The following is a 27,848-nucleotide window of genomic DNA, read 5'->3' on the forward strand; positions in this document are numbered from 1 at the left end:
TCTTGTGTGCGAGGTGTGGCCTGGGGTCCCTGTAGAGGTGGACACACTGCTGATTGACGTGTCATGGGGACAGAGGTGGGGGTACGCTGGGTGGGTGCTGTGGTGCTGTTTCCTGATGGGGGAGGCTCTGTGGTGGTCTGTGACTGGGCTTGGGTTCAGTGGTCCCTGATGGGCCAGGTAGATCGTCCAGATCCTGAAGACCAGAGTTACTGCCATCACTGTGGGCCTCTTTTATTGGGGGACTGGACAATGCTGGCACCTCCTCTCCTGTGACATTGGCTGGGGTACCTGTGAGGATGTAAATGATGTGTTATGGTTGAAGTGTATGACATATTGTACATCTCTGGCTTCCCCTCTATAGTTGGATTTGCCCTGCCAGCTTTCACCTTTGTATGTTAGTGTATGGTGGGATTGTTAGCTCTCTATGCTGTGCATGCTTTAGTGATGAGTGTCCATGCAGGGCTGTGAGGTGTGTCCATGCATTGGTACAGCATGCAGGGCTTGGCATTGGGATACGTGAGATGTGATGGTGCAGTGTGTGGGATGTAATGGAGTGATGGGAGTGAGGGTGAGGGTGAGGGTGAGGGTATGTGATGGCATGCAGGTAGGGGGGTGATAAAAGTAGAGAGTTGACTTACCAGAGTCCAGTCCTCCTACTCTGGCCAGGCCCTCAGGATGCAGTATTGCCAAGACTTGCTCCTCTCATGCTGTGAGTTGTGGGGGAGGAGGTGTGGGTCCACTGCCAGTCCTCTGGATAGCTAGCTGGTGTCTTGCTGCTAAGGAATGTACCATCCCCCGTAGGTCGTTCCACCTCTTCCTGATGTCATCCCTACTTCTGGGGTGCTGTCCCACGGCGTTGACCCTGTCCATGATTCTCAGCCATAGCTCCATCTTCCTGGCTGTTGATATCTGCTGCACCTGTGCTCCAAATAGCTGTGGCTCTACCCTGACAATTTCCTTCACCATGCCCCCTACCTCCTCCTCTGTGAAACGGGGGTGTCTTTGTGGTTCCACGGGTGTTATGTGAAGTGTGTTGGTGAGGGTGTGTTGGGTAATGTGTTGGGGTGTGTGATGTGGAGTGTGTGAGTGGTGTATAGGTGTGAGTAGTGTGTGGCTCTAGTTGACTCAGTGGACTTGGTGTCTCTCTGGTGTCAATGATTTGTAATCGTAAAGGGTTGTGGGTAATGTTGGTGTGTGTTTTATAGTGGTGTGTGTATGGGTGTCAGGTGTGTGTTGTTTGAATTGTCCAATGTGGTGTTGTTTTGTATGTGGGTGTTCTTTGTGAGCGCAGCGGTATGTACCGCAAATGGTTTACCGCCACTGAATGTCCGCCGTGGTGATTCGTGGGTCATAATGTGATGGGCGTTGTTCTGTTGGCGTAACGGTGTGAGTTTTGATACCACCAGTTTATCACTGACCTTTGGACTGGCAGATTTGTGTATGTGGCTGAATTCTGTCAGATTGGTATGTGTGTGTCATAATATAGTGAACGGATATCCACTGCGGTAATTTGGCGGCAGTCAGCTTGGTGATAAGCGGGATTTACCGCCAATGTCATAATGAGGGCCCCAGTCAGTTACCTGTTTTTGAGACCTCATGTCTCATGAGAAACTATGCCACTGCCTTGAAGAGGGCCCAGGAGTAGGAGGGCCCAGAGCTATTTAGCGTGCTTCATCTGCCCGCTGCGTGGGATGTCAGTTATGAGTTACCCGTCATTCAGACTTCATGTTCCAGGAGCAACTATGCTGATGCCGGGAGAAGGGGCCAGGAGTAAGAGGGCCCAGCAATATTTAGCGTGCTTCATCTGCCCACTGCATGGGACGTCAGTTACCAGTTACCTGCCCAGGAGCAAGTACGCCACTTCCATGAGGAGGGGCTGAGAACAGGAAGGCCAAGCGATGTTTGGCATGCTTCATCTGTCCGTTGCACGGGACATCAGTTACCAGTCATTGGACTTCATGTCACAGTAGCAACTATGCTACAGCTGTGAGGAGGGACCAGGAGTAGGAGGGCGTAGTGCTATTTAACGTGCTTCATCTGCCCATTGGCGGTGATTTTATTTACCAATTGCCTGTCATTGGCACTCCATGTCACAGGAGGAACTATGCCACTGCCATGAGGAGAGGCAAGGAGCAGCAGGGCCCAGCACTATTTAGTTCACTTCATCTACCTGCGGCACAGGATGCATGCGGGAGGTGCTCGGGTAAAGCCCAGTTGAAGGTCAAGTCCATCTGTGCCCTTCATTGACTGGTCAAGACCAGACAGGTCCTCCGCCTCCAACATTTTCCACTTTACTCCAGTGGTTCAATCAAGCTTTTGTGGGCAGTATTACCAAACAAACATCCACCATCAGGGGCACTCCACCCAACAAAAGGATCCGATCTTGCCTAAACCCCGGCAAGGCAAGTTGAATATATTATCATTTCTTTCTTCGGCGGTGGGTGTGTTGAATGATGAAATCTCTATTCTAGAGGAAATACTCACTCTGCAAAGGTGGACTGATGGTTCATATACCCCAATGCAGCGCTGTCTCCTTCGGTTGAGGTTTCCGAATCAGGGTCGGCGTCTGTTGTGGATGCTCTGCCTTTGTGTGGTGCGATGGGAGAATGCACCAACGTAGTTCAAGTACAGGCGTTAGTGCACCACACAGTCATGGAGAGAGTGCCATCTTTGAGGAACTCCAGGGTAGTATCATTATTAATTCCCTCTCGTAAAAGGAAAAAAGCGAGTGGCCTGTATCAAAAGGTACTCATTCTGTTAACACATCCACCAGGGAGATTGTCCCTGGCAATTTGCTGGAAACTCCTATTATTAGCTCAATCCAAGACTTTATGGATAATCTTTATGTTAAACTGGACTTGCTTATTTAGGGGTTAGTTCAATTTTGAAGCAATTTTTAGGAAACAATGAGCAGATCATTAAAGATCTCAAAGGATGGGCGTGGTCTGGCCATGAGTTGAGATGGCCGCCAGAGGAACGAGCTCCGTGGAGCGGCGGGCCTCGGGACAGGGGCGGCGGCGCTGGATGTGTGCTGAGTGTCCCACATCGCTTGCTGAAAGGACGCTGGGGGCCGCCGATGCCTGGGTTACCCCCTGGACAGCCGCTGGAGGCACTCGATCCAATCAGCAGGGAGCATGAGGAAAACGGCGGCCTGCCAGCCTATGATTTGATGAAGAGCTGTGGCCTCGCGTGATTCGGAGGCCCGGCTTCGAGTGTGAGGCTGCCTGGGGGCCTGAGGCGCCCTGAAGAAGAACATGTGTGGCGGTGACAGGCTCGTCGGGCGAGTGGGGGCTTGGACAGTGGCCGCGCCCATGTCCATTTGTATGCCTTCGCCCACCCTACCTTACCCTCCTATACTGCCTTCTTTCCTCCTGGCTGTTGCGCGGGTGGCACCTGGGGCAGTGTTTGGATCCCTGACTTCGGCGCGCCGACCACCGGGACCTCAATGGGAGAGAGGGGGGCAGTGGCCTGACCTGCCCTCACATAGCCTACGACCCCCTCTCCCAGGCGGTTTTCAGGGGGCACACACTGATACAGCAGCGCATGGAGCTGGCGCCTGGGAATGGTCGCCACAAACACTAAGGACACGGTGGAGCGGCACAATAGGGGACGGCCCCTGACTAGTGGCAGCAGAGGGGGGGCACGCGACAGGATTGCAGAGAGGTGCGGAGAGGTGCATAGTGGGGCGGTACCTGGCGGGTCCATAAAGTGGGCCTATGCATCTCCTGGGAACAAGGCTACCCTTTATCCTGTGGCCTGGGGGGTCCCTAATTAGACTGCCAGGAGGGGACCACTTGTGACGTTGTTTGCTGCGGTAAGGGACCCCTGTGCTGCCCTTGTATCGCCCTTGACCATCGGGCTGGAGCGCCAACAGTACTTGACTGGCCTTCCCGGCGCTGGTCCAATGGGGGGCCCTCTGATCTGCCACTCCTCTTCCTGGTGGGCCATAAACGATGGGGCTCAGCATCCTCCATCCCAATTGTGACTTCGGGCCATTGGTTACTGACGTTCTAGTGAATGCTCTCTGATCTTTGCCGGGATCTGGTCATAGCTTGAGAGACGGTAACCTACCTCCCCTTCTTCTCTTCTTTTCTTGCATCGCCCGCCTGTCCTCCTGCATCTGCTGCACTGTGGGTTGGTACCCTCCCGATCCCTGTCTCTACTGGGGAGCTTGCGATGCCCGGCGGAAGGACGACAAGCAAGCAACCGGGTAAGCCGTCCCGGCAACTGCTCTTCTCTGAAGCCTTGCGTCACCAGAGAGCCCCGCCCGCAGAGGAGCACTCCCTCACCCCACCCAGTAGTATGGCAGAGCCCACGTAGGGTGCGACCATGGACCGTATCCTACAGGACATTTTGGCGGTGGGCCACAAACTGGAAGGTATGGACAGTGGCATGGCTTCTTTGACGGGGGAAACAAAATCCATGCGTTTGGACATAGCAGGCTCTCAGTCACAAGTTACAGGTCTAGACCAGAGTGTAACAACGGTGGAAACACGCATCGCCTCCTGGGTGGACAGAGACCAAGAACTTTTGTACCTCCGAAGCAAACTGTTTGTCTTAGAGTACAGGAGCCGCAGAGACAATATTCGCTTTCTTGGGTTCCCGGAAAATATTGAGGGCATGGACATACACTCTTATCTACGGGAGACCCTACCCAAGCTGACTGGCATTACTTTTGACCCTCCCCTGGAATTTCAAAGGGTACACAGGCTGCCAACCGCCCCCACCCAATCATAGCATGCCTGCTGCACCATGTGCAGACCCGTCAACTATTGCAGGTGGCCAGAGCACACGGTCCATTCCGGCTGTACGACCTGGAGGTTAGACTAATGGCTGACTTTTCCAAAGAGACTAGCAAACGTAATAGGGCATTCTTGGCCCTTCAACACTGTCTCCATCAGCTGGATGTGAAATACGGCTTATTCGAGCCAGCCAGGATGTGGATCAATAAAAATGGAGTGTCAAGAGACTTTTATGACCCTGATGATCTGCTAGTGTTTCTGGATGGACTTCAGAACCAGCGTCTTCGACCCGGTCTCAGGACTCGCTGGGGCCGCCCCGGGTGTTGCCTTTTCCAGTCCTGCTCCTGAGGACATGGACGGACCGCCGCAGGCTCTCACCCTAGTTGGAGGGACTTGGAGAAACTCACGAAGAGTGATGACGATAGGGCTCAAGTGCTGCAGGCGGAGGCGAAACACACGCAGATCGCTGACAGGGAAAAGTCTCACTCACCTCTGAAACCCACTTTGACCCCCACATGAGGACACGGAAATGTAATACCCCAGGGGTGGCCTGTCGTCGGTGGATGCGGAGTCCCGTGAGAAATCGCGGTGGCCCTACTGCTGAGACGACAGAGAGATGAGTACCTGCCTTTATTCCATCACAGACGCTTTGCTTATAGATGGCCAGTACTCTAATAGGTCTTCTGGCAGCCGCACTTCTTTGGTTTGTTTGAGTGCGATTAATACTGCTTAAAAGACTTCTCTGATCCCTTTTGATAACAATATGTTTTAAGATTGACTGCTTTCATATGACAGATGTTCGTTGTCTTATGCTCTCTCAGCTATATGGTTTAACATGGCGAAGGCTCACTCTTTATCTTTCCCCGACCCACACTTCCCTTTCCCTGCACCCCCCCTCCCTCATTTGCGCTTCAACGCTCTCCCCTCCCAGCTCGGACTGCCCCCCTCTACGCAGCCAGGCTAACCCATGCATAGATGTGCCACCACATTTCATGCTTTGATGCTGGGTGATATGTCATATGTTCATCATCTGAGGGCTACATTTTTTCCTTTTCCTTTTCTCTCCTCTCCCCCTTTCCCTCTCCCACTCCCTCCCCTTTACTACTTACTGACACACTATACTCGCCTTGCTTCCGTGGTTTCGTCTTCTTTGCTGTACCTTGACAACCTGCAGAGTGACGTCGCTCTGGCTTCTGCTGCGCGCTCTCGCGCTGCCCCTCTCCGGACCCTGGTGGGAGGACTGGGATTGTGGGACTTAGGTGCCCCACGTGCATCGTCTCCCCCGGCCAGGGGCCCGCCGGTCGGACGATTGGGCTCTAGAGGCTTAGGTTTAGACCTGCAGGTTACAGATCTGGATCGTTGGGACTTTTGTTCCGGTCTCTTTTTTCCCTTTTCTTTTTCTCTTCTTTCTCCTTCTCTTCTTTCTTTCTCTTTCTTTCTCTTCACTTTCTCTCTCTCCTCTCTTCCCTTCCTCATCTTCTCCCCTCCTCTTCTCTCTTTTTTCCCTTTCTTTTCTTTTTTCCCTCTCTCTTCCCTCTTCTCCGCTCCTGAGGACAGCACCAGGCTCTCTCTGCCCTCTTAGTCCATACCTCGTGTCTCTACCCCTTCCTTTCCTCATTCCTAGTCTACCTCCCTGCCACCTCTCCCTTCTCCATCCTTTTCATTGGGCCCTAGGATGGCAGGGCCTCTCCCATCCCCCCCAGAGCCATTGCGGATTATATCGTGGAATGTAAACGGTCTCACCCACTTTATAAAACGGAAAAAAAGTTTTGTCCTACCTTAACTCCAGCAGGCTGATGTAGCTTTACTTCAGAAGACCCAATTAGACAGAGAGGAGTCTAGCAAGCTGCACAGGGACTGGGTAGGGACTGCACTGTTCAGTTGCAGTCCTACCTCACCTGATACAGGAGGCAGTGCTACCCGGAAATGTGGTGTTGCACTATTAATGCGCAAAACCCTCCCCATCATAGTTATTAAGTCATGGGTCGACCCTGAGGGACGCTATGTGTTTGCTAAGTTAAAGATGGGCGACTCCTTCCTGTGTGTGGGCTCAGTATACGCACCAATCGGCTTAAAATGCATGTTCTTCCTGAAAATCAACCATCTCCTGACAGAGATAGGGGCGGCCCGCTAAGTAATAGGGGGCGATTGGAACCTGGCCAGGGACGCAGTACTGGATAGAACGGGGCCACTGGACGTTAATAACAACGCCGACAGAGCCCTACAGTCGGATATATTGTTTGACAGCTGCCTGGTGGACCACTGGCGGCTGCTACATCCGGCTGACAGAGAGTATACCTTTTTACCACAGGAGCACGGCCCCCAATCTCGTCTCAATTACTTCCTTATGTTCCCTAACCTAGTGGCTCATGCCCAAGATGCCTGCATACTCGAATGTGGTCTCTCGGATCTCTCTCCAATTCTCGTCACTATTCAAGGGGGCCTGGTATCCCCGGGCCACAAACCATGGAGATTTGCCGTTCACCGTTACCGCTCCCCCCAGGGCAAGATGCAGTTGAAAGCCCATGCGCTCACCTTTGCTCAAGAAAACCTGGACACTGTTGAATCCTGGTGAACTCTGTGGGCTGCAACCAAGGCAACGCTACGGGGGCAGCTCATGCGGGATGCAGCGCTAGCAAATAAAGAGAGAAAAGCATGACAAGCGACACTGAAACTTGACATCCGTCGTCTTACACGTCAATACACCTACCATCCTTCTCTCCCAGTGCGTCGTTGTCTGGAACGCGCCCATATTGCCCTTAATGAGTTATACACCTCCCAGGCCGAATACGCCCTACAGCATCTACAGTGGAGGCACTAACAACAGGGTGAGAAAGCCAGTCGGTTGCTGGCAGCTCAGCTTCGTCAGAGGACAGCGGCCCTCACTATACTAGCCATTCGTGCCCATACAGGAGACGTGCTCACGGTCCCTCAGGCGATAGCCAACGAGTTTGTGTTCTTCTACCGGCATCTCTACACACCGGAGGAATCTTCTAGCCCTGTTCAGAGTGAGGCTTTTCTTGCTGATCTTGACTTACCCTCTTTATCCGACGACGGGCGCAGTCTCCTGGATGGAGAAATTAGCTAACTGGAAATAGAGAGAGTCATCTCTGACCTCGCCTACCATAAATCACCCGGGGAAGATGGATTCCTGATGAATTTTATAAATGGTCGGGGAGGAGGCGATCAACATCCTGCATGAGGCCTTGAGCGAAGCCTGTAGGGCGAAGGCTTTGGTAGCTATCTCCAACAATGCCACCATAGCGATTATACCAAAACCTGGAGGGGACCCCCTGCTTTGCAACAGTTATCGGCCCATCTCTCGCCTGAACGGCAATATTAAAATCTTAGCCAGAATCTTAGCAAATTGGCTGCGTAAAGTCATACCGTCCTTGATCCATCATACTCAGGTGGGGTTTGTACCGGCCCGAACCTCCCGAAATCACCTGCGTACTCTGTGCCATATCTTATGGACACAAAAGCTGCGCTTCTCGGCTTCCCATTTCAATGGACTCCGTGACGTCTCAATTTTATTGGGGGTGTTGGTCAATCAGGGCCTGGTGCACATGGTGGCAGACAACTTGGAGCCCCTTGTCGCGAAAATGAAACTTGATTTTGAAAAATTGAACCATCTGGGCCTCTCTATGTGGGGCAGGGTACAGGCGGTTAGGATGGTCACAGTGCCTCGCTTTACCTACGTCCTGGGGCTCTTACTCTTGTAGGTGCCTCTTTCTACTCTGCGGAACATCAACACTTTCATCATAGCATTTGTGTGGGGTTCCGCAAGACCATGCCTGGCACCAGCTAAGTTGCTTGCACACCGCTCCCATGGGGGAATGGGTCTCCCCTCGGTGGAACACTGTACGCTGGTGCTACATCTATTGCAACTGGCCCAAACACTGCCCTAGGTGCTGCACCCACCACAGTGGGTAGCTTTGGAGAGGGTGCTGCTTTCCACTAACGGGGAACTTGGAGGGCTCTATCTTGACGACCTTTCGTCTTCCGGTAGGGCCAACCTGATCCTAAGGGCAACCTGGGCGACTAGGCAGAGGGCCCACCGCCTGTTTGGGGTTCACTCTCTCTTACACGCCCAGGCCCCCTTATGGAACAACAATGGTCTACGGATAGTCGGTGAGGTGCTCAACTGGCCGCAATGGAGCAGGGTTGGTATCCTTGATCTTGCTCAGGTTCTAGAGGGTGGATCGCTTAAATCCTTTGCCAGACTGCAGGAGGAATTTAATCTTCATTCGCGGCAAGAATGGCGATACTTGCAACTCAAACATTGCTTACAACAGGGCTCTGACACCATCCGATGGGGTCTCCAGACATCGCCTTTGGTAACATACCTGAAAACATGGGGGCAGCACAAGGGCATCATGGCATGCCTCTATGAGACCATCACCCGACAGTTATACTCACAACCTCTTCTGGACAAACTACGCTTGCTGTGGACGTTTGATACAGATGACTTGGTGGACATCCTGGACATCCTGGAGGCCTTGGATAAGGGCACCGGGGCGGCCCGACTAAAGTTCTTACTATTTAAGGTGCTGCATGACTGGTACTGGACCCCAGCAAAGCTGCACAGGACGGGACTCCTTCCACATGCAAAGTGTTGGCGGTGTGCAGAGGGACACTGTGATCTGATATTTTAATTGACTGCCCCACGGTCCGCCCTCTGTGGGCAGCTGTCGGCTTCACTCTGGCTGAGTCTATACTGCTCCCTATGCTGCTCCCCCATCCCTCATCAAACTGCATGATATGACCTCTCTCTCTGCAGTACCCACACCGCATAGACGACTGTTACACACGGCGTTAGCAACCGCGAAAATCTGCATTCTCCGCCATTGTCGATCAACGTCCTCCCCAACCCCGGAGGAATGGATTGTGGCAATGACCCCACTAGCCATGCATGAAAGAGTTATTTACAACCTACAGGACCAGGCTCAGATATTTAGTCAAGTGTGGACCCCTTTCCTAACTGCCGGACCGCCGTAGGTTGTCCGACCCCATTCATATTAGCTCCGGGCCATCCCTTGTCTCTCAATCACGCTTCTGTCCCAACCAGCTCCTCACTGAGATCACAACTATAAGCAGCATCAGACCCACGAAAAAGTTGAAGCCTTAGATACTATATTTCTGCTCTCCCGTGGGCCTCTAGCTCTCTGTCCCCTCCTCTCCCTCCTATCCAATAGCTTCACCTTGACATGCCCATCCGCCCCCTCCCCCCTTTGTAATTCGGCCTCTCCCCCCCTTACCCCGCCTTCCACACTGCGTCCTTTGCTGTCCTCCTGCCTATACTACTCGTGTTCCCCCTTTTTTGCTCTCTTTTTCTCTTTTTTCCTTCTTCTTTTTCTATTTTTCCCTTTCTCCCCCGTTTTTCCTTCTGCTTCGTTCCCTCTTTTCTTTTCTCTTTTCTCTTTCTCTCTCTTATTGTCTTCTCTTCTCCTCTTATATCAGCCTTTTCTATCAATGCTAGGCGGCCGTGCAGTGAAGCCTGTGCTGGCCTTCGTGGGCCATACAAACGCTCTCAGTTTAAGAGATCGGTCCTCAGCCCTTTACTCCCCTCCCTGTAAGTCCCCTCATAGCTGCCTCTTACTGAGCCACAGCTATTGTACCAGGCGGCAACTATCACTTACGACGGGTGAATGTCTCGGTGCAAACGGCCCCAGTTATTTTGTTATTTTGATATTGTGAAACTATGATATTTCGACATTCTGATATTCTGACATTCTGATCTATGACATGAAGGACAATGATTTACTCCGACGCCGTAGGTTGAACAGACGGTACAGTATGATGCAGTCCTACGCCTCACTCCAGTGAGACTTGACATTTTCAACACTGCGTCATCAGGCTACTATGTATCACCCTTGCCCTATCACTTCCCCTCCCCCTCCTTTTTCACCCTTTTTGAGTTCCCTCTATCTCTTTTTCCTCTTATTTTTGAGATTTAGATTTTTCTTTCTTCTTCTGTTTTATTGCAATTGTCCCTTTATTGCGATCTGATATATGGTTGACTATGTCTTACTTACTATTTTCTAAGTGATCCATTATGTGTCATTTCTTGTTCATGAAGGGACCTCGGTACTTCTTTTGTTCTGTATCATCTTGCAGTGTTAATGAAGAATTGCAAACCAAAAAGATCTCAAAGGATGGCACTTTAAGGACGCTCACCCTAATCAAGAGGGGCTGGGTTTACACCTGACTTGTCTAGGGGTACCTCGTCTGGCAACAGCTTTGGAAAAGAAGCCTTAAGTATGGCAAACCCTGACAGTGTTACGGTCAGGAGCAAGGACATGACCCCGGGGGAGATTGCTCATTTAGCCTCATGCCACCCGCCTCTTGTCATGGCCCCTGTGCCTTTCAGAATCATTTACCTCACTCAGTGGGTAAAATCTGCCACCTGACTTGACCCGTACATAGTAGTTCTCTGTAATGTACTGCTGCTGCTATGCGGTATGAGTGAATCTTATAGTCAATTAAAAAACAAGGAGACCCACTGGAATGGTCCTCATTCTAACTTAGGTTCTTTTAGATCGGCAAACTGTACTCAATTTTGCCCCCACCCTTGTGTTTATTTTACAGGTTGGAGGTTATTAGACCTGTACCCTGGACACAATAGGGTCACCCAGGTCGCCTCATGCCGTTGAAGTCTCCTACGACTATGACAATAGCGACTTTAAATCGATTTGCATCTTTGACCTTTCTGGACACGTGTGACTGACTTGAACATTTTGTTTTATCACTCTCTCTAGATAGCTGGTCTTGATTCAGGTCTTGAACACCATTTTGACAGAGATTACAAGTGGCTGAAGATCCATACCATCTAGAATCTTCTGACCCAATGAGGCAGGTTCAAGCTAAGGTAGTGCTGCATTACCTTCAATCGTTTAGTGTCAGTTATAGACTGGAAGTCCAGCCTGTGTGCACAGGCCTTTTTATCCAGGCGGAGGCTTTGCGGACCAAGTTACTTGCCTAATTATGGATTTAAGCTGTGACGTAGAAAGTGTGGGAATGGATGTAGGATCTAACTGTAAGAGATCTGTGGCATATGTAAAATTCCAGCCACTGGTGTATTTAATTCTGCTGCCGGCCAAAATTTATTTTTCTAACAGTGACCTCAAAGAGTCATCACCACACGTCATCAGGCTAACCACCCAGCATATGACCCCAGCCAGCCCTTGAAAAAATGCTCTTCGCAAGCCCATCTCAAGCCTTATGGTTGTTACTGAGAGGGCTGAGTTTGCGGATCTAAGATTCCACAAGACGTTGCCCTCTAGTTTATCAAGAAAAACCCAGTTAGAAACCTCAGCATGTTCTAGGCCAGAGAGTAAAGACGGAGGTATCATTGCCCGCTATACCTTTAAGAGGTTTTTGAAATGTCTCCTACCGGTTGCCCTGTAGAGGGCGTTCAAGCCCTTAGCTTGGGATAGATCCTTGTGTTCGTTATGTTTTTTTTGTTCCCTGTCACTGAGGTTCCCGCAAACAATTTTACCCAAACAAGTATATGAATTTACCCTTTCAAGTTTCTGAGCTTCCAATGACCAGCGGAAACTGTTGTATTTAAACCTTTATTTTACAGTGAAAACAAAAGATTTTACTTTTGGAGCAATTTATTTTTAAGAAATGGGCTTCTGTAAATTGCCCAAGGGTTTGAAGGTGATTGTTCAGACCTTTTGGGGTGTGATCCAGTATGATTATATCATCAGCATAGAGCAAACAGGGTATTGTTCTTCCTCCCAATATAGGAGCCCCGCTCTAAGTTAAGTGGGTTGGTAAGTCCAAGATGTACAAGGAAAACAGCAATGGGGCCAGCATGCAACCTTGTTTCAAACCATACTGAGTTGGAATTTCATGGGACAAACCTCTATCTCCCCCTAACAATACCCTACACCAGGTGGAGGAATGGAGGGCAATCATGAGATCTAAGAGAATACCAGGCATGCCTAATCTTGAGAGCTTTTTCCATAGCGTGGCCTGATCTACTTTATCAAATGCTGTAGAAAAATTGATAAAGGGTGCGTAGATCACCTCCCCTCTCAAGGGGACATAGTTCTCATTTATTACCTGAAGGGCTGAGATGTTATCAATTGTACCATGCTTTTCTCTAAAGCCTGATTGCTCCAGAGGGATAATTTTGTTCCTTTCTGCCCAATCACTAATCTGGGAAAGCAAATATTTTGCCAGCCGCATCCAGCAGAGCAATCTGCCGGTAGTTCCCGGGACAGTTGCGGTTTTCTTTCTTCTATAGGGTAACAATAATACTACCCTTCCAGGATGGAGGAATTGTCCTAGTTTCATAGCAGCACTGAAATACCTGGGACAGGATTTCACTCCAGGTAAGAATATCATGTTTTATAGACAGTTCAGGGATTTCATCAGGACCCTTTGCAGCCAAGCTACACATACCTCCAATAACATCCTCAATTTCTTTTATAGGAGGGTATATATATGAGGAGTCGGCACCAGTTTGAGGAAGCTCCACGCTATTCCCACTGGATGCATAGAGACCAGATATGAAAGTAGACCACCTTGTTTCGTTGATGGTCATTGGAAGAGATTAAGGGCCAGATGTAGCAAACACTTGGCGACTCGCAAACGGCAAAAATCGCCGTTTGCGAGTCGCAAATGCGTGTTTGCTATGTAGAAATGCATTTTGCGAGTCGGAACCGACTCGCAAAATGCATTTCCGAGTCGCAAATAGGAAGGGGTACATACCCCTTCCTATTTGCGAGTCGCAGTGGTATGCAATTCCATTTGCGACCGCGGTCGCAAATGGAGTCGCAGTTACCATCCACTTGAAGTGGATGGTAACCCACTCGCAAACGGGAAGGGGTCCTCATGGGACCCCTTCCCCTTTGTGACTGGACCCAAAATTATTTTTTCAGAGCAGGCAGTGGTCCAAGCGACCACTACCTGCCCTGAAAAAATCTGAAACAAAAGGTTTCGTTTTAAGGAAAACGGGCTACACTTGGAAAAAAAAACTGCTTTATTGAAAAGCAGTCACAGACATGGAGGTCTGCTGTTCCCAGCAGGCCTCCATTCCTGTGAGTGCCCTGAGTCACTATGGGGTCGCAAATTGCGACCCACCTCATTAATATTAATGAGGTGGGTCTTTGCGACCCCATAGCGACTCGCAGAAGGTGTCTGAGACACCTTTCTCCATAGCAAATTGCGACTTGCAATTTGCGAGTCGCACGGACTCGCAAATTGCAAGTCGCAATTTGCTTCTTTCCTACATCTGGCCCCTAGTTCTCATGCCACACCCATCTGCTACCAATGACCATAAGCGCCTTGAATGGCCGTTAAAAGCTGCTTCCCTTACATCGATCCAGAATCTATCAGTAGTATCTCTTTTTAAACAAACTCTTAAACGTCTCCTTCTTCTTTTTAATAAGCCCAACTGAGTATGCCTTTCTAAAGTGCATTCCCTGTATTGCTTATGAGTAAGAGCATTGATATCTCTGTTCAGTGAGAGTAGGGGGGTGGGGTTTTACCACATGCTTGCTCTCGGCCTTCTGACAGGTTATCGTAATTGACTGCTGCATAAACTCTGAGAATTTCTCCAAAACATTTCCTACCCAGTTTTCAAGATTGCCGGAGACGGTCTCTAAAATCCTTTCAAGCCCCTTAAACTTATCGAAGGACCAATGCGTTCTGACAGTTTTAATATTAAACTTTGATTTGGACCCCTCCAGGATTCAGCATTCAGCAGGGAGAACGTTCAGATTAATAGAAGCTACCAGAGTATTATGATCACTGAGGACAGTTTCTATCACTTTTATGTCCTGTACCAAAGAGAATGGCTGATAGCTGGTTACCACATAATCTAATATAGCAGTACCCCCCAAAGATTTGTGCGTGTAGTGGTCTGGTGAATCAGAGGGGAGTCTACCATTCGCTATGATACAGTTGCTCATCTTCAAGTGCTCAAGGGGAAGCTTCCCATGCTTATCAGTTCTTATTTTATGGGGAAAGACACCAGAAGGAATCCCAATTGCTCCCTCTTTTTCCTCATCCCAGAATTGTAAGAGGGCAGGATTCGAAATTTTACAGTTTAAGTCCCCAACCATGATAATTCAAGCTGCTGGCTTCCTATCACAAAGCTTGTTGATAAAAAGGAATATCTTAGCTAAAAGGCTATCGGGGGGCACCGGGAGGTATATAGGAGTTTACCAACACCAGAGGAACTACATCAGTCCCTTCACCAACACTGTATTAATTATAGCCAAGAACAGATTGCTGGGATCTCTGCAGCATTCGTAATGCCAGTGGAGCCTAGTAGCCAGCAAGCAGGCTACCCCTCCCTTAGCATGGCCTCTCTTTGAGGGGGTAGCGTTGCAGCAAAGCAAATAATACTTGTCGCACGAGAGCTCCTCAGTTGACCAAGTCTCTTGTAGTCAGATTATGTCAGCATTTAGAGTGTTCAAAAACGAAATCCCCCCCCTTACTGTTTATGCCAGCAACATTCCAGGATACAATAATGAGCTCATTGCTACTGTGATGGTGCTGGTGGACGGGATATTGTGGAGGAGCTGCTTAACGCAGCCAGTAGCCACTTCCAAGAACAGGTGTTTGTTCCTAATTCTTGGGGTGGGCTCATTGGGGGGTCCCTAAGTGACACTTCCCTGACATACTTCCCTAGAAAGATTTTTAAACCCTGTTCACTGTGAGGGTAGTTGTGGGAATAGACATGTGCTTCCTAGCACTTTAGTGGGGATACTGTGAAACCCTACCCGCTATCATGCCCCCAACCTCGCTCAAAACAGGGACAACCACAATACCTTTACATTGTAGCCGTTCAGAATTATTTAAAAAAAAAATGACAATCAATTTCAAGTAAAAAAACACTCTTGTTTTGGGGCCAAAACCTGAGTCCTCCAAAGAAACCAAGTGTAAGTCATTACTTTCAATAAGGCTAAGCGACTCAACCTCTGAAAAACACTTTAGAATTTGAGATCAATTTAGGAAAAGGTCTGTGTCAAACACAAGCATGAAGTCTAAAGACAAAGGCCCTCATTAAAACCCTGGCGGTCGGTGTTAAAGTGGCTGTAATACCGCCAACAGGGCGGCGGTAAAAGAAATGGGATCACGACAATGGCGGAAACCGCCAACACAGACAGCCACTTTAACACTCCGACCACCACGGCGGTAGAAACAAACTTCGCAGTGGTAACTGCCAACAGACAGGCGGAAGACAATGTATCGCCCACTGTATTACAAGGCACCAATCCTCCAGCTTTTCTAGGGCGGTACCAACTCCATCAAAAGCACGGCAGAAACAGTCTGTGGAACGGAAACCACTCACCTCTCGACAGCGAACGAGGAACCAGAACGCCATGGAGCCCGAACTACAGATGTTACCAATGTTGGTGTACCTCCTCTTCTACCAGGAACATCAAAGACGGTGGCGACAACCACGGTGAGTACTGCACCTAGCACACAGGGGAGGGGGGAGGAAAAAGAGAGTGACACACACATGCAACACCCCCACCCTTACCCACAACACCATACACACAAATATATGCAGCAACATTACATTTACACCCCGTCAACCCCTGGAATAACGCAAGGACCAAATGAAATGATTGTAACGAGTGTAATCATCGAAAATCCAGATAGGAAACAGGTCTGTAAAAGATCAATATATACAAATATGCACAGAAACTACACAAGTCCGGATAGTGTTCCATTCATTGTCCGTGGACCAGTGGTCCCAAAATGCCTAGGCGAAGCCTACACATGATACCTGCCTCAAAACGGAGAGAACACTGCAGGGGCATCAGGTCGAAAATAAACAGGCACCTCAGGGGGAGGAGGGTGGGGGGCACCTCAGCCGGATGATGGGACGACACCACTGTGCCACGAGGGGGCTCCATGCCCACAGATTGGTCCTGGAGAGTGCAAAGCCACAGTGTCACAAGTCTCTCAAGTGGGTGGTTTGTCCACTGTTTGGTCGTGGGGAGTGCAAAGCCACAGTCTCACAAGTCTCTCAAGTGGGTGGTTTGCCCAGTGATTGGTCCTGGGGAGTTCAATGCCACAGTCTCACAAGTCTCTCAAGTGGGTGGGTTGCCCACTGATTGGTCCTGGGAGTGCAAAGCCACAGTCACACAAGTCTCTCAAGTGGGTGGGTTGCCCACTGATTGGTCCTGGGGAGTGCAAAGCCACAGTCTCTCAAGTCTCTCAAGGGGGTGGGTTGCCCACTGATTGGTCCTGGGGAGTGCAAAGCCACAGTCTCTCTAGTGGATACTTTTCTCCACTGGTTCTGGAGGGGGCATGGTGCCCAGAGTGCTTCATCCTGCCAAGGACTAGGGTAGTGGTTGCTTTTCTCCACTGGTTCTGGAGGGGGCTTTGTGCCCAGAGTGCTTCATCCTGCCAAGGACTGGGGTAGTGGATGCTTTTCTCCACTGGTTCTGTAGGGGGCTTTGTGCCCAGAGTGCTTCATCCTGCCAAGGACCAGGGTAGTGGATGCTTTTCTCCACTGGTTCTGGAGGGGGCATGGTGCCCAGAGTGCTTCATCCTGCCAAGGACCGGGGTAGTGGATGCTTTTCTCCACTGGTTCGGGAGGGGGCTTGGTGCCCAGAGTGCTGCACATGGTGTGTGGCAGTTCCCATTCCCTCACCTGGGTGTGTAAGCCACAAGATCTTCTGGGAACAGGTAGCATGATACTCCATGGAGACAGAGACACACTCCACCCTGCGGCGACTTTGCCTGCCAACTGCTGGTACTGCCAGTGCTGGTTGTGGTGGCTCATGTAGTCTGTGCAGCGTACAGGATGTCTCCTGCATCCTCAGACGGCTGCCCACTGGGAATGATGTTCATGTCGGCTGTGGTGGCGCTGTCTGAGCACGTCGCGGGGCAGGTGGCCGTGGTTGCGGCAGTGTCTGTGGCGGAGATGGATGCTGCTGGTGGTGCATGTGTCAGCACCTGTGGAGGGAGACAGCAGGTCGTCTCCTGCAGCCTCCGACAGCTGCCCACTGGGGATGATGCTGGGGATTGTTGCAGAGGCAGCAGATGTGCAGGTGGCGGTGCAGATGGCGGTGCAGGTGGCGGTGTTTGCAGCGTTGGCCACCGCTGTACAGGTTGCTGTTCTGTCTTGCAGAAGGGGTGACACCAATCCCTTACCCGGAGGCTCCGTGCCGTGAGCTGACTTCCCTTTAGCCTTGTGTCCCTTCCCCACCTTGGAAGTCGCTGTTGGGACCTTGGCACTGTCCTCTTTTGTCTTGGATGAGGCCTTGCTGGGTGGTTGGTGCGGCTTTTCCCTACGGCATGTGGGCCCCTTCTTCACCTTGGCAGGTGGCAGAATAAGGTGATCCTTGGCCTCACTAGGTGGCACACTGGCAGCCCTGATGGGTGCCACCCGCGATGTTACTGGCCTTGCAAAGACCACAGTTCTCGAGGATTTTGTGGCTGAGGTGCTGGGCTGGGATCTGGACATCCTGGCCCAAGCGGAAGGACGGGGGGAGTGTAGGGAAGAGGTCAATGTTAGCCAGGAAAAGTTTTTTAGACACACTGGGATGGGAAGATGGAGAGGGTTTGGGAGTGGAGGAAGAGGTAGTGGTTGTAGGAGGTGTACGTCTGCTGAGGGTGAGGGTGCATGGAGTGGAGGCTGTTGTGAAGTGGATGGCTGTTGAGTGGGTGTGTGCCTGAGTTTGTGTAGTTTTGGAGGAGGGCTCACAGACACACTGGGAGAGGACACAGTGGGATGTGTGCATGGTAGTGGGGGTGGTGATTGCATGTGAGCAGTGTGTGGTGTTTGACGTAGTGGCTGAGGATATAGTGCATGCAGGTGTGAGTGGAGACGAGACTGGGAGGGAGGAGGAGGACGTAGAGGAGGGGGACACAGTGGAGGCAGTGGATGTTGGTGTGTCTGCATGGGTCTGGTGCTTGTGTGAGTGCCTGTGGGATGTGTGGAGCTTATGTTTGCCATGTCCACTCTTGTGTGTTGATGAGTGTGCATGCTGGTCTGATGGTGTGAATGGGATAGGCTGAGGTAGAGGGGATAGGGTCTGGGTAGTGGAAGTTGGAGAGGGGAAGCTGGACACAGGGACAATGGCTGCCATCAGTGCTGAGGCCAGAGCCTGAAATGCTTTCTGGTGGGCTGCCACGCCATAATGAATGCCCTCCAGGTTTGCATTTGTTTGCTGCAAATGACTCTCGACACCCTGGATGGCATTCAGAATGGTTGATTGCCCAACAGTGAGTGATCTCAGGAGGTCAATAGCCTCCTCACTGAGGGCAGCAGGGCTGACTGGGGCAGGGCCTGAGGTGCCTGGGGCAAAGGAGATGCCCGCCCTCCTGGGTGAGCGGGCACGGGAAACATGCTGAGGGACTGCTGGGAGGGCGGTGCTGGTAGGGGGGTGGCGGCTGTACCTGTTGGTGAGATGGGCACAGAGGTGCCCGCCACCGCAAGGGAGCTCCCATCAGAGGAGGAGTCGCTGTCACTGGTGTCTCCTTCTGTCCCTGTTGTGGAGCTCCCCTCGCCCTCCATCCCACTGGTGCCTTCAGACTCTGTACATTCACCCTCCTGGGCCATGTGGGTTGCAGCTCCCTCCAGGTCTGGTGCCAATGCTCCTCCGCCAGATGATGCTAATGCACACAAGGACAGGGTGACAAAACAAAAAGTGAAGGAAAGACAGAAGAGACACATGGTCAATGCCCGCAACAAAATCACCGTTGGCGGACACAACACACAGGGAGCAGCCCCATGCACTAGGCCATGCACTAACAGTTCAGGGGAAAATCACATGCCCATGGGGGACTGTGCCTAGACCCATTTGATGCACACCTGGAACCCACAGGAGCCTGACTAGGTGTAGAGGGCTACTACCACTTTTGGGGTTGGAGTGCCACCGAGCCTGCCTAACAATGGATCCACCCTGGCACGTCTGCCCTGGCCTAGGGGAACCCACAGCCCACTTCCCCCACCCAGAAACCTCATAAAGCGCGCAGAGTCAGCTGAATGAGACTGTACTCACCCCCTTGTGGCTGCTGTGATGCCCTTAAGCACCCATCCAACACAGGATATGCCACCGCCAGGATCTGGTAAATCAGGGGGGTAATGGTGTGATGGGCACCCCTTCCACGTTGGGAGGCCATCCCATACACTGACCATCCTCACATGCTGGCCTCTGCCTCCCTCTGTATCTTCCATCCATGACGCCACTCCATACATTCATGTCCCATCCATCATGCTCACAGTGTACTCACCTGTTTATCTGGATTACCGTAGAGTAGCGTGTACTGGGGGAGGACCCCAGCCACTAGGTTGTCCAACTCCTCCGCGGTGAAGGCAGGGGCCCTTTCCCCTGACACTGTAGCCATTGTTGCTTCCAGACTCAGGTCACAGCAGCACTTGCAGTGTAGGTCCTCTCCTTTTGAAGGTCAGGTATCAAGTGAGTAAACAGATAGAAAATGGCGGTCACTGCCGGTTTACATCGTCATTGGCTCCTGGAACCCATAGGGCCCAATGATAACCAATGCTGATTTGCACCACGGTTGGCGCATAGGTAACCATCCATGCTTTGCTCAGGCCATTGATGCTGCCATATGCCACCATATTGCTGATAATCAATGGGTTTCCTATTTTGAGGGTATATATAAATATTTGCCCCAAGAAGAGGTGCCTATTATTCGGAGTTCTGCCTTTGAGTTTTACCTAGAGGAAGTCACCCAGGAAATGTTAGGACTTACATTCAATAATGCACTGGGCCTAAATAGTATGCCTTCACATTTGTACTTGAGTGATGTAGTTGTTTGGGGTCCTGTATTGACTCAGATTTTAAATGCGGCGGTCAGGAAGTGTCCCTCACCTTCTTGGTCTACTTCAGTTATAGTACCAGATTTCAAAAGGGTGACAAAAATAATCCACTTATTGCCCTTTTGTAAAGGTCATGGGGTGAGTGTTGTTGATGAGACTATCCAGCTGGTCAGATGAGAACAACATCATCTCCAATTTGCAATATGGTTTCAGGGAAGGTGAGTCTACCATTGCCCAGTGTTTGAACCTATATTTGGTGGTCAACAAATATATGGTAGCATGTCCTGAATCTATTCACCTGACCTTTATGGACCTTACATCGGCATTTGACCGAAGAAACCAGGATAAATTGTGGGGTGTTCTTCTTGGGATAGGTGTAGCCCCAAATATTGTTTACTTTGTGCAGGATCTCCACTGTTATACGTCAGCATCAGTCAGGTACTCTAGACTGTCTGCAAATACTGGCAACTTTAAAGTGGGGAGAGGGGTTCGTCAAGGGTGTACATTGGCACCTTTTTTATTTTCCTTTGATTTGAATGGACTTGAACAAGCCTTACTGACTGGTAAGGCCAATTGTCCACATATAGGTTCCCATTCGCACCTAGTACTACTGTATGTGGACAATGCAGTTTTGATGGTGTGGACTTCTAGGGCATTGCAAACCTTTTGAATACTTTTGTATCCTTCATGGGTAAGCTTGATTTGGCAGTCAACTTCACTAATTCCTCAATGATGGTGGTGCGCACAATTCGACCAAATCACAAACTCCAAGTGTTTGAAGTCAATCCATCCTAAAAAATAAGGTTTTCCTCTACCTGGGAGTCCTGTTTGATTCTAACTTGAGCTGGAAACCCCTCGAGGCAACTAAGAATGAGGAGCGTATCAGGTCCATGGTTACTGTATTTAGTTTTGCATCTAGACTCAGTAAGAAAAAACTTTAAAACCATGGTGAAGAGTTAGCAAGTAAAATGAATCTCCAAGGTATTCTATGGTAGTGGCATTTGGAGCTATGTGACAGCCAATCGATTCCAGATCACTGAAAATAAATTCCTGCAGTGGCTATTATGTGTCCCCCAAAGCGCTCTGTCCCTGTGTGTTCATGAAGAGCTGGGGAATGGATCTGTAAGGGACTTTTTAGCCCTTTGCCCATTGTTGGGGTTGATTAGGTTATGGACTAAGGAGGAACTTGATGCGAATAGATTGATTTTGAAGGACTGTCTCCTGTTTGACCATGCTCTCAAACTCCCTTGGCTGAATCTTTCCAGCATTTAGGTAGGGGGAGCTCTTTAACATCGCTAAAAGCATTAAAAAAGTCTGATAGTAAGGGGGTGAGGGACCACTTCTTAGCATGCAAAGCCATGAATAGAGAGGAGATTGAGCTGTTGAAACCCATTCTCCGGGGGTATGTTCTTGTGACAACAGGCCAGGTGATGGAATTTTATCTGGTACTTGTTAAAAAAAATAAGGTTTACTTTTTACTCACCGGTTTCTGACTAAGGGCCTGATTTAGATTTTGATGGTAGTGCTGTCATCCCTCTGTGGTAGCAGTTTCAAGCATCAAGCTGACAGAGTACTGATCGCCATATCTAGATGTATGGCGTCTGAACCTCCATCCACGTCAACTGGGTGTAGTCTGTTGTGTAACCTGTTTCTCGCAGCTGACGTGGCAGACTTTAATGCTGCCTATCATTACTCCGACTCCGACTCCATCAGGATGATGGGATTGCGCCGAGCAGATTTAGATTTCACCATTGTGCTGGTGTTGTTCTAGTTCCCTAATGGTGGGATTCTTTTGTGGAGCCTGCTCAACATTGTACTATGTCTGTGGCTATTGGATGGATGCTAGCAACACACACCTGAAGTCTTTTGGCTAATTGTGAACACCTGCATACCACACTATAAAACACAATACATTTCAGACCATGAAACTTAGCCATTCCACTGCACAACACCATTTTGCTGCTGAATTTGCCACACAGAAGTCAGGCTATTTTCTTTTTTACTCCGTCTGTTAATTTTTCAGTTGTTTCTTTCCTTAACTTGTGGGTCCTCTATTACATTCAATGTTATTTACTCATAATGATAGGGAGGAGAAATCCCTTTTTTACAGAGGGGGAATTGTCATTCATGGTTGATAGATTCATTAGAGTAGAGCCACAATTGTTTGGAGCACAAGTACAGAGAACCACAATATCTCAGAAAAGGCAAAAGTGGTCCAGAATAGTTGATAGAGTCAATGCAGTATCCAACAACCTGTGCACACCGGAGGAAATTAGGAAGTGGTGGAATGACCTGAGGGGGAGAATGCATTGCCTGGCCTCCAGGTGTCACCTGGAGGCCGAGAGGACTCCAGCACTTCATTAAAACTATTATGCCTGGCAGGGGAAGGTCTTGCAGATCCGACATCCTGAAGACTTGACAGGAATCCCTGGTGGAGTGGAGAGTGGTAAGTTTTGACTTATGAATGTCTCACTAAACATAATATAGTTTTTTCTCTTCAGTTAACTGTTGATAATGTGTTTTGCACCTTAGTAAAACATATAAACCCATTTCTAAAAATCACAAATCAATTGTCATCATCAAGTCAGTAGCATTATGGTGCTATCAGTCCTTTAATTACTGGACAATATGTGTGGTCAATTAGTGTTTTGTTTTTCAAAGATCATTTGTGGTATTTGCTAGTTTGTTGTAGTTAAGATAACAGGTCTCAAACCACATCTATCATATCATGAAGGTATGGTACCTGTAAGTCCTTTTTTATCTCTTAACTTATTTCACACATGTCATAGTTTAGTAAATGTGTGCACATCTTCACTGCATACATCTTACTAATAATTTTAAACTTATAATTTTCCAGGTGTTGGTAATGTCAAACGGAAAGGTCCACATATACCTTGATACCTTGCTTTTGTATCTGGTAATATGTTTGCAATGTGATGTTGGTCGTCCTCTCTTTTCTTCCATATATTCATGTTGGACAATGGCCCTCTCTGAAGGGTCACCTCAAACGTTTTGTCTTCGGCCCGTCTTTTTCTGACCTCGTTTTTGTTTGCATTAGGACCCTGGACACATTTACCACTCCTAACTACTGCTAAAATACATGTGCTCTCTCCCTAAAACATGATAACATTGGCTCATACCCAAATGACAAATTTAATTTACTTGTAAGTCCCTAGTAAAGTACTCTATATGTGCCCAGGGCCTTTAAAATAAATGCTACTAGTGTACGTGCAGCACTGATTGTGCCACCCACATAAGTAGCCCCTTAACCATGTCTCAGGCTTGCCACTGCCTGGTCTGTGTGTGCAGTTTCACTGCCACTTCAACTTGGCATTTAAAAGTACTTTCCAAACCTTAAACTCCCTTTTTATTACATAATATGTCACCCCTAAAATAGGTCTTGGTTAGCCAACAGGGCAGGGTGCTATTTAAGTAAAAGGCAGGACATGTACTTGTAAGCTTTCCATGTCCTGTTAGTGAAAAACTCGCAAAGTCATTTTGTAATACTGGGAAGCCTGCTCTTCTCACAGGCCAACATTAGAAACTCCCTAATGTGTTTTTAAGTGATAATGTCTGATCTGAGAGAAGTGGCATTGTTATGTTTGGTATGGTTCAAATGGCAGTGAGAAATCCTGCTTACTGGTGAAGTTGGATTTAACCTTACTATTTTACAGAGGTGTGGAATTCCTATATCCCAACACCCAGGACATATTGTTTGGGGCCAAAGACAACAAGTGTTCATGTTTGTTTTGTCTTTGGGACAAGTAGACCCAATCCTCTGCAGCATAAACCTTTTGGCTGCCAGATTACATTACCACATTATGAAGCATGGAAGGCAATTGTCTGCAGTTGAGGTGATGTGTGTGTCCATTTGCCAATGCTGCTTGAACATGTATTTATGGTTCATTAGTGAAAGGCTTTTATTAATTGGATGACCTGTCTACATAAATGCTGTAACCTCAGACCGCCCTATTGACAATGGTTCCAGCAAAACATGTGTACGTGTTTGCAAAGTTTCACAATATGAGGCTAATGCTCCTAAAATGTTCTCTGATTAAAAGTAAATATTTGCAGAAGCTTGAAAGCAAGATTGATGATCCCTTGCTTTCAAAATGCAACTGGGGAAAAAATGTTTTACTAAATTGCTGTGAAATCTTAGGTAGCATTCACTCTAATGTGTTAATGCATGCTAGTATTTCCAAAACGTATTCATAATGGAAAGTCGGTGTAACCAGTTTCAACAAGATTATGGTAAGCATGAAAAACCATGCATTGGCAAAGCCAATAGGTCTGATGCGTGGGGTCAGCCTTCTGGTTTTGTCAATGCTTGTCTTGTTTTGACAAGGCATTTGTAGCACCTTGTTGTGGGTTCAGTAACAAACATTGGTAAAAGGGAAAATATTTTTGGGATCTCGAAAATCACACATTGCTACAGTAGTTCCTTGCATGGAAAAAAAACTAGTTTGTATGTAGATTTGCTCCTTGTGAAAAAGCAGATTGTAATTACTCACAGTGAAGCCAGGAAACAGATGGACAGAGAGAGACATTGAACTTTAATAAAAAACAAAAGGTCTTGGTTAACACCATATCTAACTAAGGGCCCAGTTCTTAAAATCACAAAACAGGAACCAAGGTGCCTTTGCATTAGTGCAGATTTATGTATTTCAGGAATTCACAAGAATTTATAGAAGTAGACCAGGAAATCGTACTCCTAGAAAATATCTGTGAGCTGTGTTTTAGCATGAGCAAGTATGCATGTGGAGATTTGCTCATGAAAATGTCTGTTAAGCTTTTCCCTCCAGCCACCTTTTTTCTCCATCTCTGGAAAAGGTAAATTTCCAACATTTCTCAATATAGGAAAAGATTAGAGAAGAGCTGACACAAACCCTAAAAACAAGCAAGCTAGTGGGTTTGAACAGACTCAAAAGGGCATTCCAACCTGGAACTATTGCTTACCGCTGACTCAAGCCCCATCATATAGAACTGCAGAAAGGTGGCAAATAAGTAAATTACTAGTATTCAAGCCCTAGTATAGTATTAGCCCTGGTATGATTAGAGAGACTATTATCTGAGCTCCTATATAATGAGATTGCTGCTGTAATTTGTCACTGCACTACATGGCACCAAAAGGACAAGTAGATTTTTTACATGACAAGTAGATTTATGAAGCAAACTGTCATATGAACAAGTTTCATTAATCTCCATGTTAGAAATGGGGTCTTTGGTTGACAGTCAGGTTACGCCCTGTCCAAGCAAGGACCTTCCCTCTAGTCAGGGTAAGTCACACACAGTCCAAATTATCCTGTGCCCACCCTCTGGTAGCTTGGCACTGAGCAGTCAGGCTTAACTTAGAAAGCAGTGTGTAAAGTATTTGTGCAATAAATCATACAATAAAACAATATAACTCCACAAACATACACCACACAGAGTTTAGAAAAATATATAATATTTATCTGGATAAATTCAGGTCAAAACGATTAAATATGAAATAAGCAAATGTATGGATATCAATGAAAGTGTCTTTAGAGTTAAAATATTACTGTAAAAGCAATAAAAAGTGTCTTAAGTTCTCCTAGAAACAACAAGTGTCTCTTGCAGGGCAAAGTACCGGGTTTGCATTGAAAAATCCTCTCATGGGACCGCAGAGGAGGAGATGCGTGGAAAACGGTGAGTATGCGTCAGTTTCGCCCCTTCGTACACAGACTTGCGTCATTATTTTCCACACAGGGAAGATGTTGCGTCGATTTCTTTTGTGTGGATTTGGATCCTCTTCGGGTTGCGGGGTTTTCAGACACCCCGGGGATGATGAGTGGGTTCCTGGGCTTGCGGAGCGAAGTCACAGGGGCTGCATCGATTCCGGTAGGCGATGCGTGGAATTTTCTTCCGTACGGCAGGTGCTGCGGCGATTCCTCTCAGGAAGTCGGGTGGCGTCATTCTGAGTCGGCTAGCATCGATCCAGTAGGGCCGTGCATTGCAGTTCCGGTCACGTCGCTGGTGCTGCGTCGATCTTCTGTTGCGAAGTCGGGTAGTGTCGTTCCGGACTCGCGTGCGGTGAATTTTTCACCCCAAGCAGGATGTGTGTTGTTCTGGGCAGGCGGTGCATCGAATTTCTGGTTCAGGTTTCTTCTCCAGGATGTGTGTGAGGTGGAAGGACAGAGGCCCTGTTTTTATACCCAAATGTGCCTTTTAAGTGGGGGAGACGTCACAGACTGGCTTAGAAGTGTAACAGGTCCCCTTTCAGTTCAATCTTGTCTGCCAGGGTCCCAGTAGGGGTGTGGCAGTCCTTTGTATGAGAGCAGGCCCTCCACCCTCCCAGCCCAGGAAGACCCATTCAAAATGCAGATGTATGCATGTGAGGCTGAGTATTCTGTGTTTGGGGTGTGTCTGAGTGAATGCACAAGGAGCTGTCAACTAAACCCAGCCAGACGTGGATTGTAAGGCACAGAAAGATTTAAGTGCAGAGAAATGCTCACTTTCTAAAAGTGATATTTCTAAAACAGTAATAATAAATCCAACTTCACCAGTCAGCAGGATTTTGTATTACCGTTCTGGCCATACTAAATATGACCTTCCTACTCCTTTCAGATCAGCAGCTACCACTCAAACAATGTATGGGGCAGCTCCAATATTAGCCTATGAAGGGAGCAGGCCTCACCGTAGTGTAAAAATTAATTTAGGAGTTTTACACTACCATGACATGTAAACTACATAGGTACATGTCCTGCCTTTTACCTACCCAGCACCCTGCTCTAGGAGTCACCTAGGGCACACATTAGGGGTGACTTGTATGTAGAAAAAGGGTAGTTTTAGGCTTGGCAAGTACTTTAAATGCCAAGTCGAATTGGCACCGGACCTGCAATGGCAGGCCTGAGACAAGGTTAAGGGGCTACTGAAGTGGGTGGCACAATCAGTGCTGCAGGCTCACTAGTAGCTTTTCATCTACAGGCCCTCGGCACATATGGTGCCCTCTACTAGGGACTTATAAGTAAATTAAATAGCCCAATTGGGTGTGATCCAATGTTACCATGTTTAAAGGGAAAGAGAATATGCACTTTAGCACTGGTTAGCAGTGGTAAAGTGCGCAGAGTCTAAAAAACAGCAAACACAGAATCTCAAAAGTGGAGGGAGGCAGGCAAAAAGTTAGGGGTGACCACCCTAAGGCTGTCAGGTCTAACACTCCACGACCCTCATTTTAGAAATGTCATGTTTAGAAAGTAGGCATTTCTCTGTACTTACTGCTCTCTGTGCCTTACAGTCTGTCTCCAATCCACATCTGGTCTGTGTTGGTTGACAGTGCTCCTTGTGCATTCCACCCAGACAGCCATAAACACAGGACACCCAGG

The sequence above is a fragment of the Pleurodeles waltl genome, chromosome 5 (assembly GCF_031143425.1).
Source record: "Pleurodeles waltl isolate 20211129_DDA chromosome 5, aPleWal1.hap1.20221129, whole genome shotgun sequence".
NCBI lineage: Eukaryota > Metazoa > Chordata > Amphibia > Caudata > Salamandridae > Pleurodeles > Pleurodeles waltl.